The sequence below is a fragment of the Cyanistes caeruleus genome, chromosome 7 (assembly GCF_971803275.1).
Source record: "Cyanistes caeruleus chromosome 7, bCyaCae1.hap1.1, whole genome shotgun sequence".
In the NCBI taxonomy this organism is placed as follows: Eukaryota; Metazoa; Chordata; class Aves; order Passeriformes; family Paridae; genus Cyanistes; species Cyanistes caeruleus.
Window position 1 is genome coordinate 12,097,055 of NC_141707.1, and position 16,906 is coordinate 12,113,960.

Sequence of the window (16,906 nt, forward strand, 5' to 3'; positions counted from 1 at the left end):
CATCTTCATTACATCACTTGGACATTAAAGGAAGCCTGAGGAAAATTCTGAGAAGCCGGTTGTACTTCCAGTTAATAACGACAGGAACCTGTCCAAGGACAAACATCTAAATCATGTGGCAGCAAATTGCATGGGGAGATTCTCTGGTGTCTGAGGTGTGCACACACACACTGAGAGCTGTGGCACGTTCCTCTCTGCCCTATCCTCGCTTCTCCCACTCCATGGATGCTCACACAGAGTCACTGCTGGTCCCCACCCCACGTGTCCTCACGGCTGCTGTGGCTCTTTCTCCCTCCCTGTTCTTGAGCTTTGGAGGTACAAAAGGAGACTCAGCCCTGAGGAGACTGTTCCTCACCACACCTGAGACCTGTCCCTCACCACAAACCCCTAAGGATTGCCCAGTGAGTGGGGAGGAGAGCTCACAACGCTGACTCTTCACAGGTGTACAGACTAATTCTGACCTACACCTGCCTTTCTCCCCAAGCCTTTATGTAAATCATAAAGCTGTACTGAGAACACCCATATAGCTCCAAAACCTACACAGAGCATTATGTTTTGTGTTTCAGTGTTTTCCTCACTGTTTTAGAGAAGATAATTCACATAATCCACATAGCCTGGAGCTAAGACTATGAAAAGCCCTCCCCACCATGAATATTTTCCCTCTCAATGGCAGTTTTGTGAAGGCCAGCCCATAGTGAGATCTCTGTACTTGTGTCAGGTGTCTCCATCACATATCAAATCCTTCTGTCCCATATCATTTTACACCACATGAAAAACATGGATTTAAAAACTCATGAACCCATCTTAATGACTTCACATTTGTGATCTTTTATAAGTCACTTTCTGACACTGTCCCTTTCTGGAACGACATTGATCTTTCTTGTGAGGTGACTTAAGACCTGTGAATTAATACTATGCACATGGGGCTGACTCATTAGTCTTAGAAGAAATATGAGAGTGGCTGTAGGCAAGGCAAGAGAGTTATCTTTGCTCAAAAATAAGGTAAACAGGAAAAAAACTTTCTAGGGATGCAGTTCCTGAAGCTTTCTGGGAGACTGAATGCCACAAGTCTCCTGAAGAATGTTTCCATTTCCTTCTTAGTGAGTTTCTTTTTTAATTATGAAAACTAAGCTTAAGTCTTATTTTTATGTATGTTTACACCAGAAGTATTTTAAAGAACAGAAAAGAAGATGCCCCTGTGCACTCTGGTGAGGCTGCCATGGGCAAGCCAGGCTGTGGAGCACTGACCTTAGCTTTCCACCTGTGCCTAGTGACAGGATGGCCTGCAAGGGTTCCCCCAGACATGGAGTCTGTGAATTTGCTGGCATACACTAGCCCTGATCTGCTTGGAAGTGGGGCAATACACAAAATAAAACTTTTTTTCCAGAGAGAAACAATGCTAGTTATTTGTCCTGAGTTTAGGGGAAATTTGATGACATCACGATACTTAATTTCTTAAAATTATTTTTTTGAGAAAAACATTCAGAGTTGTTAATTTTCTCAAGCCATTTCATTTGGATTTATTATGGTTATTCACACTTGGAATTAATAACACACATATATACTCTTAAGTAGACAATAGCCCTCAAGTAATGAAAATAAAAACGTGCCTGCAGAGAACAGCCAAATAGTCATGATATGGAATTTTACTTTTCAGGTTTAAATCTGTCCAGAAATCCTTAAATATACCTTTTACAACTACATGTTTCCTTTTTTCAAATTGTCAAAACCCAGAAGAGCTGAAAAATCTCCTTATCCTCTTCAATGGAAATATTATGAAAATCAAGTTCCTTCTGTCCTGGCATTCTTTCTAATAACAATGTAAGCTGATTCATCTTTAAGGCTAGAGTATTATTCCTGAGAAGTTTCATCTAGTGTGTTCAGGATGAAAAAAAGTAAAAACTGAGACTAAGATTCAATATTTTTTGCATAAAAAGCAAGCAGTAATAGTGATGAAACCATGTTGGCTGAAAGATATGAAAAGAAATGAGAATATTTTTTCCTATAAAATGTTAATTTCAGCAGTGATGAAGCATTTTGAGAAACTGGTATCCATAATCAGCCTCAAAATATAAGCATTGAAGCTCCAGCTGACCTGATTCAGGGAACTCAACACACAGCACAGGGAATTATCCAGACTGCTGCCCATTTTTCTCTTGTGCACAGATATATGAGGTGGTTTAGCTGAGTAAGAGGTGAGGAAGGATGTCTTCTTCTAAAAATGGAAATTTCAAAATAATTATTTGCACTTAATAACGCAGGCAGGCAGAGCACTGCACTGAGCAGAAAGCTGGTGGCTACTTGCAAAAGCTCTTGGTCTGCTGATCACTATGATTTTGAGAGGACAAAATGTCCCTGTACAGTAATACCCAGCAATGATCTTCAGTGCTTTTGAAAATATAAGGTGGATGGCAATTATAGTAATGTCCTGAATTGTCTTTGTTTTGTAGCTATATAACATAGTAAAGACAAAACTTGTAGGTATAGATAATATGCCTTATAGTATTAGGTTGTATAACTGTAAAATAAAAGGTGAATTTTCATCCAATACAAAAATAACCCAGTATTACAGAAAAGTAAATTAGAAGTAATCACTGATTGTCCAAAAAGATTTCTTCAGACATAGCCTTAAAAATAAACAGTAGGAATTATATTTTTTCAAGTAATTCTTCAGAAACTGAAGAAACTTCTCATCATCATTTATGACTGATATGCCCCAGAGATTTCCAGATGTCATCTTTTACCAACTACCAAGAGTTTGAACATTATTGATTAAAGCCTCTGTTCTTCTCAGCCATATCCATTGCAGTTTGCATTTGAAGTAATTTTTTAAGATTAGACTTTAATGGTGATATTCAACATTATTCCATCAGAAATGAAAACAAAGGGATAAAATATATTTTAAATAATGTATTATATTTCATTAGAATAAAAGCTATGTTTTATTTCAAGGAATATGTGTTCTGTTCATAATAAATATTAAAAATGTATTTCATCTCTGTCAGTTGGATATTCAGAATGTCCAAGGAAAAGGAAAGGGACAGGGATTTTTTGGGTTTTTTTTCATTAAAAAAGGAAAATTACTAGATTAATTGCCCAAAAGAAATACTACAGCAAGCTAAAAAATAAAGCCTTGTGTTTCTGCTAAATACTAGAATTTATATTTTATTTTTTTGGTAATTTAATAGATGAAATAAAAATAATATTGTGGTATGCTACCAAGTAGAAAATTTCAATAAGAAGTAGCATTTCCACTGAAATCAAGAAGAGATTTTCCAGTGTAATGAATGTGGCAAAGTAACCTACTCAGCTACAGGGAGACGCTGACAGATTTCTCAGAGTCACTTTTCTTTCTGGTCCACAAGTCCAGTGAAACTATTTTTTTATTCAGTACCTGCCTGCGTGTACTTAGTTTGTGCTTACTCCCCAGTCAGATTTCATTTCCAAGAGTTCAATATGTTTTTAAGGTATGTAGTCAAAAGGCAAAGATATGTGTTGTGAAATTAAGGTACTTGGAACTGGCTGTGGGCCTGGCCTTTTGAATACATCATGTATGTATTAAGAGCTTTCACTGTAATTCAAAGTAAATAACAGTGTCAGAAAGAATGAGAAGGAATCAGCCACAGTGGGCATAAACTCTAGAAATAGCTTCAGCTTATTCATTACTCTTTCATATCACATCCCAATCCAGATATACTTCCATTTAGCTTTGGACAGAGCAGCATTTTTTCACATTCTTGATGGAATCTGGTTTATTACAGCACTTGACCTCTCTTCCTTCTCAGGAGATGCTTAATTCTTGATATAAGGATGGAAATGCTTACCCACTTGGGGCACACAAAACTGACTTCTATTACAAAATGTGATTTATAAAATGAGAACCCTAGTTAAATGGGAGTTTTTAGGGGCAGGGGGGTAGGCAGGTGAAGTTTGGATGTGGCAAAGCTATTAAAGCAGTGTTAGCAACAGCATGCCCCACAAAAAACCTGACAGATTGAAAGATCGTATGCTGATTGTGATCTTTCATGAATGCATTCAGACGTTTGCTTCTGCTGCAAATTCACTATAAAATACATTTAAGCAGCATGTTTTATATGCAATTCTGAATGCTTTTCTAAATTAGGGCATTTTTTTCCCCAGTTTCCTAAAATGGTATTTAATTATGTGAAATGTTTCCCATTTATTTACTAAAAGCTCATAGCTGCAGTGGGATGGTGGGAATTGCTACTGCTCCCAATCCAATTGTTCATTCAACTCACTGAGAGCCAGATTCTGCCTGCCACTCACACAGGAGTGGGATGAGATGTGAGCAGAGAAAGGAGGGCTCCCAGTCAGACTCACTTTGTAGGAAACAAGAAGTTTAAACACAGGAAGAAAGCATTTAATTCTGCTCCCCAAACTCTCAGGTCAGTGAAATGGGTGGTAGCTGAGGAGAGGCCAGATCACCATGACTGAGCAGCAGCAGGCAAATCAAAAGCTTTGAGAAGGAGGCTAGGTAAGGTGACCACTGCATCTCTTCCTTCCTGAATAACCCTTCTGCTAAATGCTCCTCTGTCTTTTCCTGGGGAGGGCTCAGTTACAAACTGTGTTTTTTTTTTCCCATGAAAACACACCGAGTGCTGCAATGCGCAGCAATGTGGGAATAACACCTGCTCCTCTCTCCAGCAGGTGTGGCAGTAGACATAATTTGCACTGTGTTTATCTCACTCTTTCAGTCATGGGGATGTCCAAAGGATGTCAAGTGGGTAAGCAACCTCCAACACCCACTGCTGGCACCCTCTGTCCTGCCACTGCTTTAGATTTGTAGCCACTGTAGACACTCTATTAAAATATTCCTTTTCTTTCTAAGAAAACAATACTTGGATCTGAAGGAAAAAAAATAAAGAAAAGCATGCTGATCTAATTTGTGCTTCCTTGGCACAATTACACTGGAAGGTCAATTTCACCTTTAATTTTAGTGATCTTCTGAATGGTTCCTGCACATCCTACATGCACAGAACACATCGAGAGAATATTTACACCACTGTGGAGCCTGTAGCAAGCTGACAGTGCACATACAAACCACTGACACTTCAATAAAAGTATTAGTTTGCAAAACAGACAGGATAAAGAGAAAAAAAGCTTCCCTTAATTTGTCCCAGCACAAATATGCACTATTCAAATGAATTAACAATGAATGGCCTGGTCATTTTGATGCTTATGATCCATTATATGACCTCACACATCCTAGGTATCCTGTAGCCAAAGCTTAAGGTCTTCAGTTTGTTGCTATTATTTACAAGCAGGAAATATTAGTGTCTGTGCAGCAGTCTCTGAAAGCGTGGTGTGCCTCAGTGCTGGGTGTGTGAAGCACTCAGGCAGGGCAGGCACTGACACCGCCTTCCATGATTAAGAGGCAAGGAAGAGATGTCATTTACAATGTAGGCACATTTAAGGCTCACTTACTGTCACCCTTAAGCTTCAAATGATTTTATTAAGCTTTCCTCTTGGCAAAATAAAATTTTTACTTGTGGGATTAAAGGAGCACTATCTCCTTTACATTACATCCTTACAATTTAAAGTTGTCCTTCATGAGCCTTTAAATGTGTTCAGCATCTCACAAATGAGATGCTCGTACACTGGTGCACATCCTGACCTATCCAACATCCAGGTACAGCCCAACCCAACCCAACCCAGGATGGGATCAGCACCTCTGTCACAGCTGCACTGGGCTCACCTGTGGCTTCTGCTACACAAAACCCATACCCCTGAGAGAGCTGCTCCTACCCAGGGACTCGAAGATGATCTGGAGCCTATGGACACTATTAGTGCATTGAAATTTGGGTTTGCAAATTTATGCAAGGGGAAAACGTTGCCTTTAATTGTTCCCAGTGTGTCTGGCTAAATAATGATTATCTCTTTTTCTTCCTGTTAGGCATTCGTTTTAGCTGAAGATGGTGAAGGTCATTAAAAGCAGCTAATTGTTAAAGATAGGTACAGGCCCTGCACTGGGCTGAGCAGCACACAGTGTTTAGCACTCCCTGCACTGCATCAGAAGCACAGTAGAAAGAAACTGGGAAAAAAATTTCATCAGTAGTGAAAAAAAGAGATTGCAAAGTCAACGAAACCAGAAAATGTGAGGTTTGAAAGAAAAGACATAAGACAATATGAAGGAACCTTTGCATCCAGTGGCCTATCTTGTAGCCAAGCTCAAAATTACATGAGGGAAGAAAGGCAGTGGTGTTGAGGGTTATTATTTTCAACACAATACAAAAGAAAGCCACAAGTAATACTTAGAGCACTTAGAATTATTCTCAGCTTTGGAAAGCAGAGTCTGAATCCATAGGACGGACTGTCTGAACTTAAAAAAAACAGACATACAATACAAACATAATTTCTTCCTTTATAAATGAAAAAAAATGTCATTGGAAATGTCCTCATTATGCTCAAAGAAAACTTTCCCCAAAATTGCTTATCCTAAATAAACTGAGTGCTATTACCATTATTATTGAGGAATTACTAAAACCAAAAATAAAATCAAATCATATGCTTAAATCTGTAAGACGTGTATATTGCACACTCCTGTTATCTTTATTTTTCAAGAACATTATATATGCTGTTTGTTATTTAATTTCTTCAAGTTAATTAACTGACTAAATCTCTCTGTGCTTTGGTCAGACTGCATAAAATACTAACAGACTGGAGCTTCACAAAGGGAACTCGATGAATCACCAATTCAGCCTTGCTTACTGCAATATAGATGAATTTTGGCCATACACATAAAATGTGGCTATTTTAGAGACAGGAAAAACTTCAGCTATAGAAGCCTGCTATGAATATATATATATATTTTTCCTTTTAACTGTTTCTTGTATATTCTGTATGAATATGGTATTGGTTTTATGAATGTATATGGAAAACAACAGTGACCATTTGTAATTTATTGTTACTACTGTAACAGGAAGGAAGAAAATGCTGTAAAGACTTTGCACCCAAACCCAAGCTTCTCTTGGGTTTAAGGATGGTGTATAGCAGGGAAGCCTGGATCATAAGGAAGGACTGAAAACACCACACCACAATTTGCAGTAATTCAGTGAAGAGACTGAATTTCCCAAAGTTTTAGAAGAGCATGTCACAAGCAAGAACTGAGAACTGTTAATAAAGAAGCACAAAACCTTTTACACTTGTTCATTGTCCCACCTCCCTCATCTAAATAATGTCAGAGATATCAAACCACAGTGCTGTGGGTTGTTTGAATTGTTTCCTTGTTCCAGTGTAGACATCAAGAAGAGAAAAGCACAATATACCATTCCAGCTAATACTTCAATTTGGGTCAAAGTCAGAAACTTCAAAAAGCGTTTGTGTGTCTTTGCACCATAAAACCCCATTATAAGGGCTCCCAGGTCATCCACATGCTTTTAAAAATCCCTTGGGTGAAATCTTAGTAACTCTGTTATTGACTGCAATGTGAACAGGATTCTACACCTTGTTTTACAGTGTCAGTTTTATCTTTTCTGTTTTCATCCATAGCTTGACTGAAAATGTCAATATCCCCCACATTCTGACAGCTTCTTACTGACACTTCTATTGAATCTAAAGCTTTTCGAGTCTGAGTACCTAAACTGCCAAATGAAGGGGAAAAAAGCCCCAAAAACGCAGAAAAACCCAAACCAGAAAAAAAGGGCTTTTATTCATTTGGAGAAAATAGTTGGCTTTGTTCAATATCTGAAGACCACCACAGGTCAGAGGATTCTTCTTTCTTCTGTTTTATCTCATTTTTACAACAGCATGGTTTCAGATAAAAGATATGGATTGTTTTTCCAGATGTGAAGAGGAAGAAAAGATATCTTTGGAAACAATAAGCTCATTGGATTATTTCAATAGGAGTAAGAAAAGCATATTTTACCTACAATAAAAAGCTGGAACTGATACATTCCAATATATGAAAGATTTCTGGGCACATTAAGTTCTCAGACTTAAAAGACTGATGATATAGTATTGGAGATTAAACTGAATCAGGACAAATCCAGCTTTTCATCCAAGTTCACTCACACCTGTTTGTACTTGTGGGCCTCTTTTTGTCTCTCATAAATCTGTCAGAGACAGGCATTGAGTGTGATGCTTTTAGAACACATGCATTTGGAACATTAAACTGACATAGCATGGTCATGAGGAAATATAAATAAACGACTGGTCAGAAGGAATGATCTAACTTGAACAACAGACAGCCTCCCTTCCTAGGCAAGCTCTTGGAGTTACAGGTCAGAGTCATAGGGGAAGACCTCTATTTCTCTTCAGTATTAGGAAAGGAGTGCCTTTTCTTTGTTAAAATATTTCTTCTCATTACATTTAAGAAAAAGAGGAGAACAAGAGAAAAAGGAAATAAGGTTGTTGACCTTGGACTTTCCAATTATTTTTTAAGAACTCAAGAAATCTCAGAGACTTGAGGTTAACACCTTCCTTTATTCTTCCTTCAGCAGAGAGAGATAAAAGCATGCACACATTTATGAATATTTGGAGAAGAGAATTTGATTTGTTACTTGGTTGTGATGCCTTGCAATCCTCTAAGAAGGCAAATGTGTTGAATCCCTGCCTGTTCAAAGCAGCTCAGAAGGGCATATAATTTTCAACAGTGCAATTGCTTAGATAAAGTGGTCTTCCTGAGAAATAAATCAGGGGGAGACAGTTTGGTCCATAAACAACTCAGCAATGAGAGTTGTTCTTCCAGAGGATGTGGTGTGGAAGAGCCCTTTCCTGGAAGGAGCAGGGTTTATCAGCATTAGAAAAGGAGTTTGCAAGCTTCCATACCTCAGAGTGAGATGAAATTAACAGTTCCATTCATGATTATGACAGTCTGTTTTACAAGACTAGTAGAATGTGGTTAGGTACTCAAACAGATCAAATGTCAACCATTTGTTTTATTTTCCAATGACCAAGAAAAAAAATTCATCTTTCTCAAAGTGAAGTTATAAAACATACGAGACATAAAACTGATTCAGAACCACTGTCCCAGAACCTGGATCAGCTTAATGCCACTGTACTTGTATTTTTTAGCCAGGAAAATCAGATTTATTTTTTTTTTTTTATCCCTCCTAGGAATTTGTGGGTTAATAATAGGCCTCCTCCCACTTTTATACCAACAATTTACAGAGAGACAGAAATTAAACAATGTTTCTTCCATGGAGTGTTATGAAAGATAAAATATTTCAATTCTATGTTTTCTCACGCACAGTGCCCTCCATCAGTGATATCCTCAGGTTTCTTTAAAACCCTACTTCATGAAATAGCTCAGAGAGAGCACCCACCCTTACATGCTCAGACAACCTTCTCAGAATCAGCAGCAGAGCATGCCTGAGGCACAGCTGATTTTGGAAGAGAGGAGAAATTCATTGTGGAAATCAGGAAAAAAGTATTGAGAGAATGAAGCATTAGGTAAAGAATTACCAAAGGAACTCCTGATGTGGAGGCTCTTCTTTAAAAGTCTCTTTTTCCTGCTTGCACATGTGTGTAACCAGCGTGGCTGTTATCTCTGAATATCTCTCTCAAATTCAGGAAAACTGAAAAAACCCTTGCTTTTGTTATGTTCACATTCCTCTTTATAGAAGGAGGTAAGTATTCAGCTGGTTCACTCATTTAGAGCCCCAAAGCAGAAATGCTTGAAATTTTGTTGCTCTCTAGCACAGAGGCTTTTCATGAAAATGTGTGGATTTTTTAAAATTTTTATTTTTTTTTTAATTTGAAGAAATAATAGAGGCTGCTGGCCTGTTCTATGATTTGCTGTGTGTCTGATGGCCACAAGCATGTTTGAGCTCATAAAAGTCCTTTGTCACTACAACCCCTAACTCTTGCTGAGGATCTGAAAAGATGGTACAAGGTTGTAATATGTAAGAGTAATTTCAAACCCTGACTGTAAAGCCAAATCCTATTTCCAGGAGCAGTTTGAACTGAAATCCCAAATAAGCAGCGACAGATACAGGTGCTGACAATAACCATAGCTGCAGCAAGCTGCTCATTAAAGATCCTGACTCAAATAAACAGACCCCACCGGGCCTCATGGAAATCACTGTCTTCTGCCTCCATTTGCTCATTAGGCTCATCCTCAGCTTGCTCAGGCTCCTTGTCACTTTGCAGAACAGCTCCTCTCCCCATGAAGCTGCAAAGGCTGTCGATCCTCCTTCTGTTCCAAGCACTGCTGCCTGTCTTGAAAGCAGATTTGGGGACTTGAAAGCTCACACTAAGAAGGGTGTGTCTGTATAAATTTTTCATATTCCCCCAGCTGGCCCCAGTGCTATTGCAGAACAGGCACTTTGGAGTGCAAGGACAGGGATTTCCATTTACCTCTCCTCTGCTGATTCTTTTGGCAAGGTTCAGTGCAGCAGCAAAATGATAAAAATTCTGCTTCAAAGATAACGAACCAGTACATGAAGCAAAATGTGAAGTGAGGCACTTTCCCTGTTTATTACTCAGGATATGAAATAACCAGAAGCAATAACGAGTTCCCTTGATTTGTATGGCAAGAATCCTGCAAAATTTGGACCGAAATTTCCTGTCTGTGTGAGGAAATGTATTTTTAAGTATGTTGAAATTTGATCTGAGACCAATGCATTGAGCTTGATCCACAGCACTCTGAAATCAGTAGAAATGGAAACAATCCTGTGGCACTCACTGAACTTTGGACCAAGGTTTTATGATCCATATTCTCTCTCCTCTACTATTCTTCTCCCTACAAAGTCAAAATGACCCCTGTTCCAGGACATGCTTCAAATCCCATTAAAACTGCAGATTTAATTTGACTGAGCAATTCTGAGAGCATAAAAGCATCCACCTTTGCCTGAGCCATCCTTCTAATGTAGGTACCACACTTAGTACCTTGCAAAGCACTTCGTGGAGCCACAATAGCAGATGATAATCCCGGGGCCCTGCACATCATCGAGATAAAACTGGTGAATAATGCATAAGTATTTTGGGTATTCATTTGTATGCTTGATGGATATCTCAATTTAGCTGTCAGATATGATAATTTAAGCTACAGTTCTAGCCAAAATACTGTGTATGTTCTTTTTTTCATTATTAAACCAGAGATATAAACACATATAGGAGTACATACTGTAGTAGAGGAAACCTACAGATACTGAGACACTCTAGAAAATAAACTTTCCATACTACTTGTATGAAAAGTATTTGCAACCAATACTCAATCTGAAGTTTGAAATAAATCATCTGAAGTGACTTCATACAATCTATATTTATTGTACTTTAAAAGTACAGTTCATATCGTAGTCATGTGTTTAATTTGATACAAGTGTTTATGGATCTGTTACTGAATGGAAAGTAAATAAAATACAAAATCTAAAACTCAAAAAAGAAAAAAAACAAAATGGCTTTTCATCTGTCAGTTTTCTCAGATACATTTCAAAATGCTTTTTTTTTTTTACTTTATATGCTTAATTGGCTTCACTTATGCAATTTACAACTTTGAAATCAAATTTAGATGTGTTCACATGTCTAAAAAGACATAATGAATTAAAATGAGAATCACAGGTAACTTGTTCTAATATTTTTACTCATGCACTGTTGCATATTCCTAGCTAAATAAGGGTTTTCATAGTTGTATTTCTGCCTATACCCATGCAATCACACTCACAGAGATTTGTAGGCAAGCAGATATAAGAATTAGATTAGAAATATAGTTCTTAAAATTAAGCCCTAAACCTACCACCATGCAGATTTCTCTGCAGTCTTTAGGTACAGCTACAACAACCCAAGGTTCCTGTTTTCACTAGTTCATGCTGACACCATTTTTGTCTTTGATTTCAGTGTAGATTAGTTCTAGGTTGGTCTAATCAAAATAATTATTTTTAAAATACATATGATTTTCTCTAATATTTTATATATACTCCCCCACATGAATGTTTTGCCCATGAAGTTTGTTTGTTTGTTTGTTTTTCACTTGAGCTTTTTGCAGGAATATGTTACAAATGCACAGAATACTTTGCATTTCAGGAAAAGAAGAGAAAATAAACACCCTCCTCTTTTGTTCTTGCAAGCTACCTTAATAGATTTACTGAGAAGGACAAGGCAGTCCATCTTGAAGGCTATAATGCTATTTCACTTTGACATCTGTTCTAAGGTAATGGTATCTATCATTAACAATGTCATTAGTGACCACTCTCAGTCCATTGTTCTCAGTGTCTCAGCTGGCTATAAAGATCTCATTTTAGACACTTAGCTCAGTGCATATGCCCTTTCATGACATGGTTCTCTGGGAAAAAAATGCTTTATGACTAGTCATACTGCAATAATTCATTTCCATTTAAAAATACACTGTGTGGGATTTCAAATGAGGGAGAAGGATAAAAAATTACAAGTTTTCTGACCATTCGTCGATATAATACGCAGCATTTTCTAATTAAGTTATAGTGGCCAAGCATTAGATGTACCAAACAGGAAATCAAAGGGAACAGCTGAAAAAGTGTAAGCTGCTTTAAGTGAAGCTCTGGGTTTATCTTTCTGTGTTAACTGTTTTTAAACGTACATAAATAAATAAAGCTTATTCACTAAAAATTAAAATTTTGGGTTATGCACACAACTCCACCCAGCCCAAATATGCATCATCAGCTTTATACCATCACCCAGATTCTGCAGATGTTACCCTATTATGAGTATTACATTACTTAATAACCAACTTCTTCTGTGTTATCTGTGTGAATATATCCAAATAAGCCTTTATCATCATTAGCAAAGCTTCCTGCCCTTACAGAGAACTAAGGTAGAATCATCAAAGACAGCTCTGCTCAGTATTTCACCTCCACCTGGAAACTCCGAGACTAACCTAACTGAATATTCTGCAATTAAACCTGTGTACCTTGATCATCAGTGCTGTGGTTTGGATCTGGTCCCATCCTTTCTCTCCCTGATGCTGCAGAGGCAAATCCTGTTCCTCTCTGCAAGCCTGTGAAGGCAAAGTTACCTTGCCATGCAGGAGGTCTCAAATCATTCTATCAGCAGCCCAAACTCGAGATGCCAGAGGAACTTCCACCTGTCTCCAGGATGCTGCTACTTTTGTGAGCATAGCACCTTACCTTCCCATTCATTTCATTGCAATAATGCTGGGAAATGGTTTCAAAACAGTTTGCAAGAGGTTCTTTTTGTTATTCCTCTCTCCTGATGAAAGGTGGAGAGCCAAAGGTGGTCAGCCAAATCTGAAAGAGAAGATGAACGACATAGATGATGTGAGATCACCATAAACAAATGAGGCATCAGCTGGAACACCTTACACTAGGAGATGCTGATGACATAGAGCCAAAATGAACATTTTGTATATTTATATTTTGACAGAGAAAATTTAGAAGGGTAGCAAAGGCTAATGAAAAAAATAAGCTGACTTGGCATGCAAGTCAGCTTCTTTTCCACAGATTACTGGAAATTTTAGAGCATACTTAGTCAAAGCAGGAATAGGAACATATATCTTAAAACTAATAAAAAATGACGGCAAGTGTGATGATATTTCTATGCCAACATGGAATAATGTCCTTGATATTCTGAGCTCAAGGGATTTCCATAAAACATAAAAGCCATGAGGATGAACTCCAGGCTACATCAGTATGAGTTTTGCTTGTAGGTTTAATGGGAGTTGATTTTAGTCTGGCAATATGAATTTAAAATGATGGAACTAGAAAATTACTGACACAAATCCATACACTTATCCTGGTAGTTACTTGGTCTGTTAGACATTGGTAGCCCAGTGAAGCTGTAATTTTGCTATGCCTCTGTGACTGTATGTCCATTCTGCTATGGGCCTAAACTGGGGCTTATTAAAGCTTAATGGGACCTCTGCACTGGCTCCATTGCACTTTGGACAAGGCACATTAAATAGGAAATCTGAGTCAGCAACAGAATTGAACAAAGACCAAAAAACTGGTTTTTGGCTGTTTGGAGATAAAAATTTCTATGTACTGCCTGTGTGCAGTCAAAACAGTTTGGCTGATCTTCTCAACATCTCTTACCTTCAATTTCTGATACTTGATTGCTGAAACCAGCTTGTGTGTATACACAAAGAAGTTTTTTTTTTTGTTTTCTTGCATTAATGTTGCTAGATTTAATATTTTAAAGAAATAATTGATGTAAAAGGGAACATTTCAAAAATTATTAATGAAAAATAATATCAATCATCCAGTATTCTTTCTGCTAAATTTTCTTACTCTTCTTTCCAAAATCTACTTCATTCTGAACCATTGGTTTGTTAATATCAGTTGTTCCTACGGCAGCAGAGCACAATCCTGCAGATGGGATGTAAAGGAAAAGAAGAGAGGAAATTCATTATCTACTGTGGTTTGAAGGTACTCAACTTAGAACCAACACTGAGTTTATTTTGATGGATAAATGGGCCAGACAGCATTGACCATATTCAGAGATTTTGGGTGCATCTTGCTGTACTGTTTCTTTTACAGTAAGCAGAGCAAAAACCCAAGGGGACTTTAAATTCTACATCAGTATTTTATCAAAGCACAAATTACAACACAGAAACAGGAAAAGAATGGAGTGAGGTAAATTAAGATAAAAGTGTTGAAAAAAATTCTTTGCCCTGATGTGGTTTACATGGCACATCCCTGATACTCTGTTTTTAATTCAGCATATTAGATTGACTTCCTGGATTTCAATAGGTTCTGCAAAATCCCCTCCGGGTCCATAAGAGGGGTTTTATTTTTTCTGCCACCTCTGAGGCCAGCTAACTGCCTGTGCCTTGTTTTTCTCAGTGGTCTCCTTGTCACTTTTCACTGTCCTTTAGCTGCTCTTTGTTTTCCTGCTTATTCCTGCAAGCTTCGAAGTTGCACCTGGCACACAAGAAAACAAGAAGTGTACTCAACATCAGACAGTCCCAGGTGTTAATGTGACTCTTTCTATACGACACTTTCTACAAAAACTCAACTCTTAGGATTTTGAAAATGGAACTTATCACATGCTTCATTCAGCAGCAATGGATTTGGAGAGGGAAAGTTGAAAAATTCCAATGATTTGGGCTGGAGCAGTTGCTTGTCAGCTTGAAGTCACACTAAAAATGAAAAGAATAGCAAATTTGGAAAGACAGAAAGTATAGCTCATGTTTCCAGATCCTCCTTCCAATCTCACTGCTGGGGACAGACAGACACGGGAGAAGAATCTGCCCTGGGGTTTCAAGATGAGCGCAATCCCAGCCGCACCTGTGGGCACACACAGCTGGTCCTGGCCTCCTCCAGGCAGGATGTGCTCCTGGAGCAGCCACAAACACAGGCTCTATGGCCAGCCTTCATCAGGGCAAAATTTATAATTTATATAAAATTCATTTGTATAAAATTTATAATTAACGGAGCAAAATTTATTCTTTTACACTCACCAAATCTGTAAACCCCTTATTTTGAAGAATTTCAGAAGAGAGGAACAGGTGGAATATCCTGATCTTTTGTACACCAGTTAAGCCTAATTTCTGACAGCTGATGGTTCATTAATTAGAAATTTAGGACCTGCATACCTAAAACATCACAAAGTAAGGCAGCCATGCTAAAATGTGTGTGTGGCTGAGGAGCTGTGCACCCTCACACAGACACATCAACACAAACACGTTAGCATTTTTCTTGCTCTAGTTTTGATCTATTTGTGAGAAAAAAATTATCATTAAAGTACAGGAAAGTTGTGTTTCAGCTGAATAGTTTCAAAGTTTGGATAGACTAGATAATATTGTTGATATGTTCAGTTGCTTATTCAAACTTTTTGTTGGTTATCCAAGTTTTCCCTCTGAACCAGGGCTGATTGCATACTTCAAAATGGTGTTTGCAAACATTCTTCAGCATTCTGAGCAGCTGCTCCATTCATTCATGTTTTTGCTGCTTTTTATTTACTATTCATGAACATCTGGACTATTAAGATTCTGTTTGCATAAATGGCTGAAGAATTGCTGTTCCCTATATTAATACCTGTATACCTCTCATGAAGAGTTAAGCATTCACAGAAAAATAAAATTTATAAGCATTTGGTGTAGTGATAGGATTTTTTGGTAAATATTTTACTTGTCCAACTGGAAAGCAAAAATAAAACCACATGGTTTGAGTGGCAAATAGGAAATAATGAATGTTTTGTGGATATCACATGGGTTAAAGTTTATTAGCACAAGGTTTTAATTAAATGCTAACTAAGAACAAATTAACCATTCTAAGAAGCAGCAGAAAAAGAGTTAAATCTTGGGACTGTTCATTCATGGGAAGTATATTTCATATTTCTATAATGATAAACTTTTGAGGTCTGCCTGCTGCTAGCTAACTGTGAACTTTGGTGTCTTTGAAGTATTGATAACTTTCCTCTGGGATTTATTTGTGTCTGTTCCAGGGTTTGTATCCTGATGGGTGCCAGATGACAGACTCCTCCGCATTTTGGTAGGTACTTTGAGAAGAAGATGGCTTTTACTACTTCCTTTTCTTTTCTCCCCGACTCATCATTTTCCACCCTGCCTCTAAGCAGCTGTCATATGTTCCTCCCAGCTTTGTAAGCAATAAGGAGGAACGTGGGCGAGTTTACAAGATTTGCACCCTCATAACTTTCAGGTTCTTCTACCTAATGTCTTCTGTTTTCCTGGGGTTTTAAAATTATTTTTCTGTACTTTTTCTTTTCAGCTTTCCCCTAGTGTAGTGTGAAAGTACACAAAACCTAGAGCTTTTATATTGCTTTTTGAAACTGGGGACTTTTAAACTGCTCTTAACATATGGCGGACACTCCTGGTATAATTAGCTATGTTTTACCTGTGGCTCATGAAAAAAGGTGAACAATAAAACTGCTTAAGAGGAACATGCCCATAAACCTAAGGATTTAACCTCAGCTTTGTCCAGCTGAAGCAAATATCTGCATCACTGACTTATAGTCAATATCCCTTTTCTGATAATAACATTTTTAATATTAG

General features: G+C 37.7%; 1 long non-coding RNA gene across 1 annotated transcript; it reads right to left on the minus strand.

The window, feature by feature from the left end:
* Window positions 1-12,844: 12,844 nt before the first annotated feature.
* LOC147652190 (uncharacterized) lies at window positions 12,845-14,258 on the minus strand. The gene is made up of 3 exons (XR_015289404.1): window positions 13,986-14,258; window positions 13,062-13,181; window positions 12,845-12,931 (listed from the first exon to the last, which is right to left on the minus strand). It is a non-coding gene; the product is annotated as an uncharacterized LOC147652190 (long non-coding RNA).
* Window positions 14,259-16,906: the final 2,648 nt, after the last annotated feature.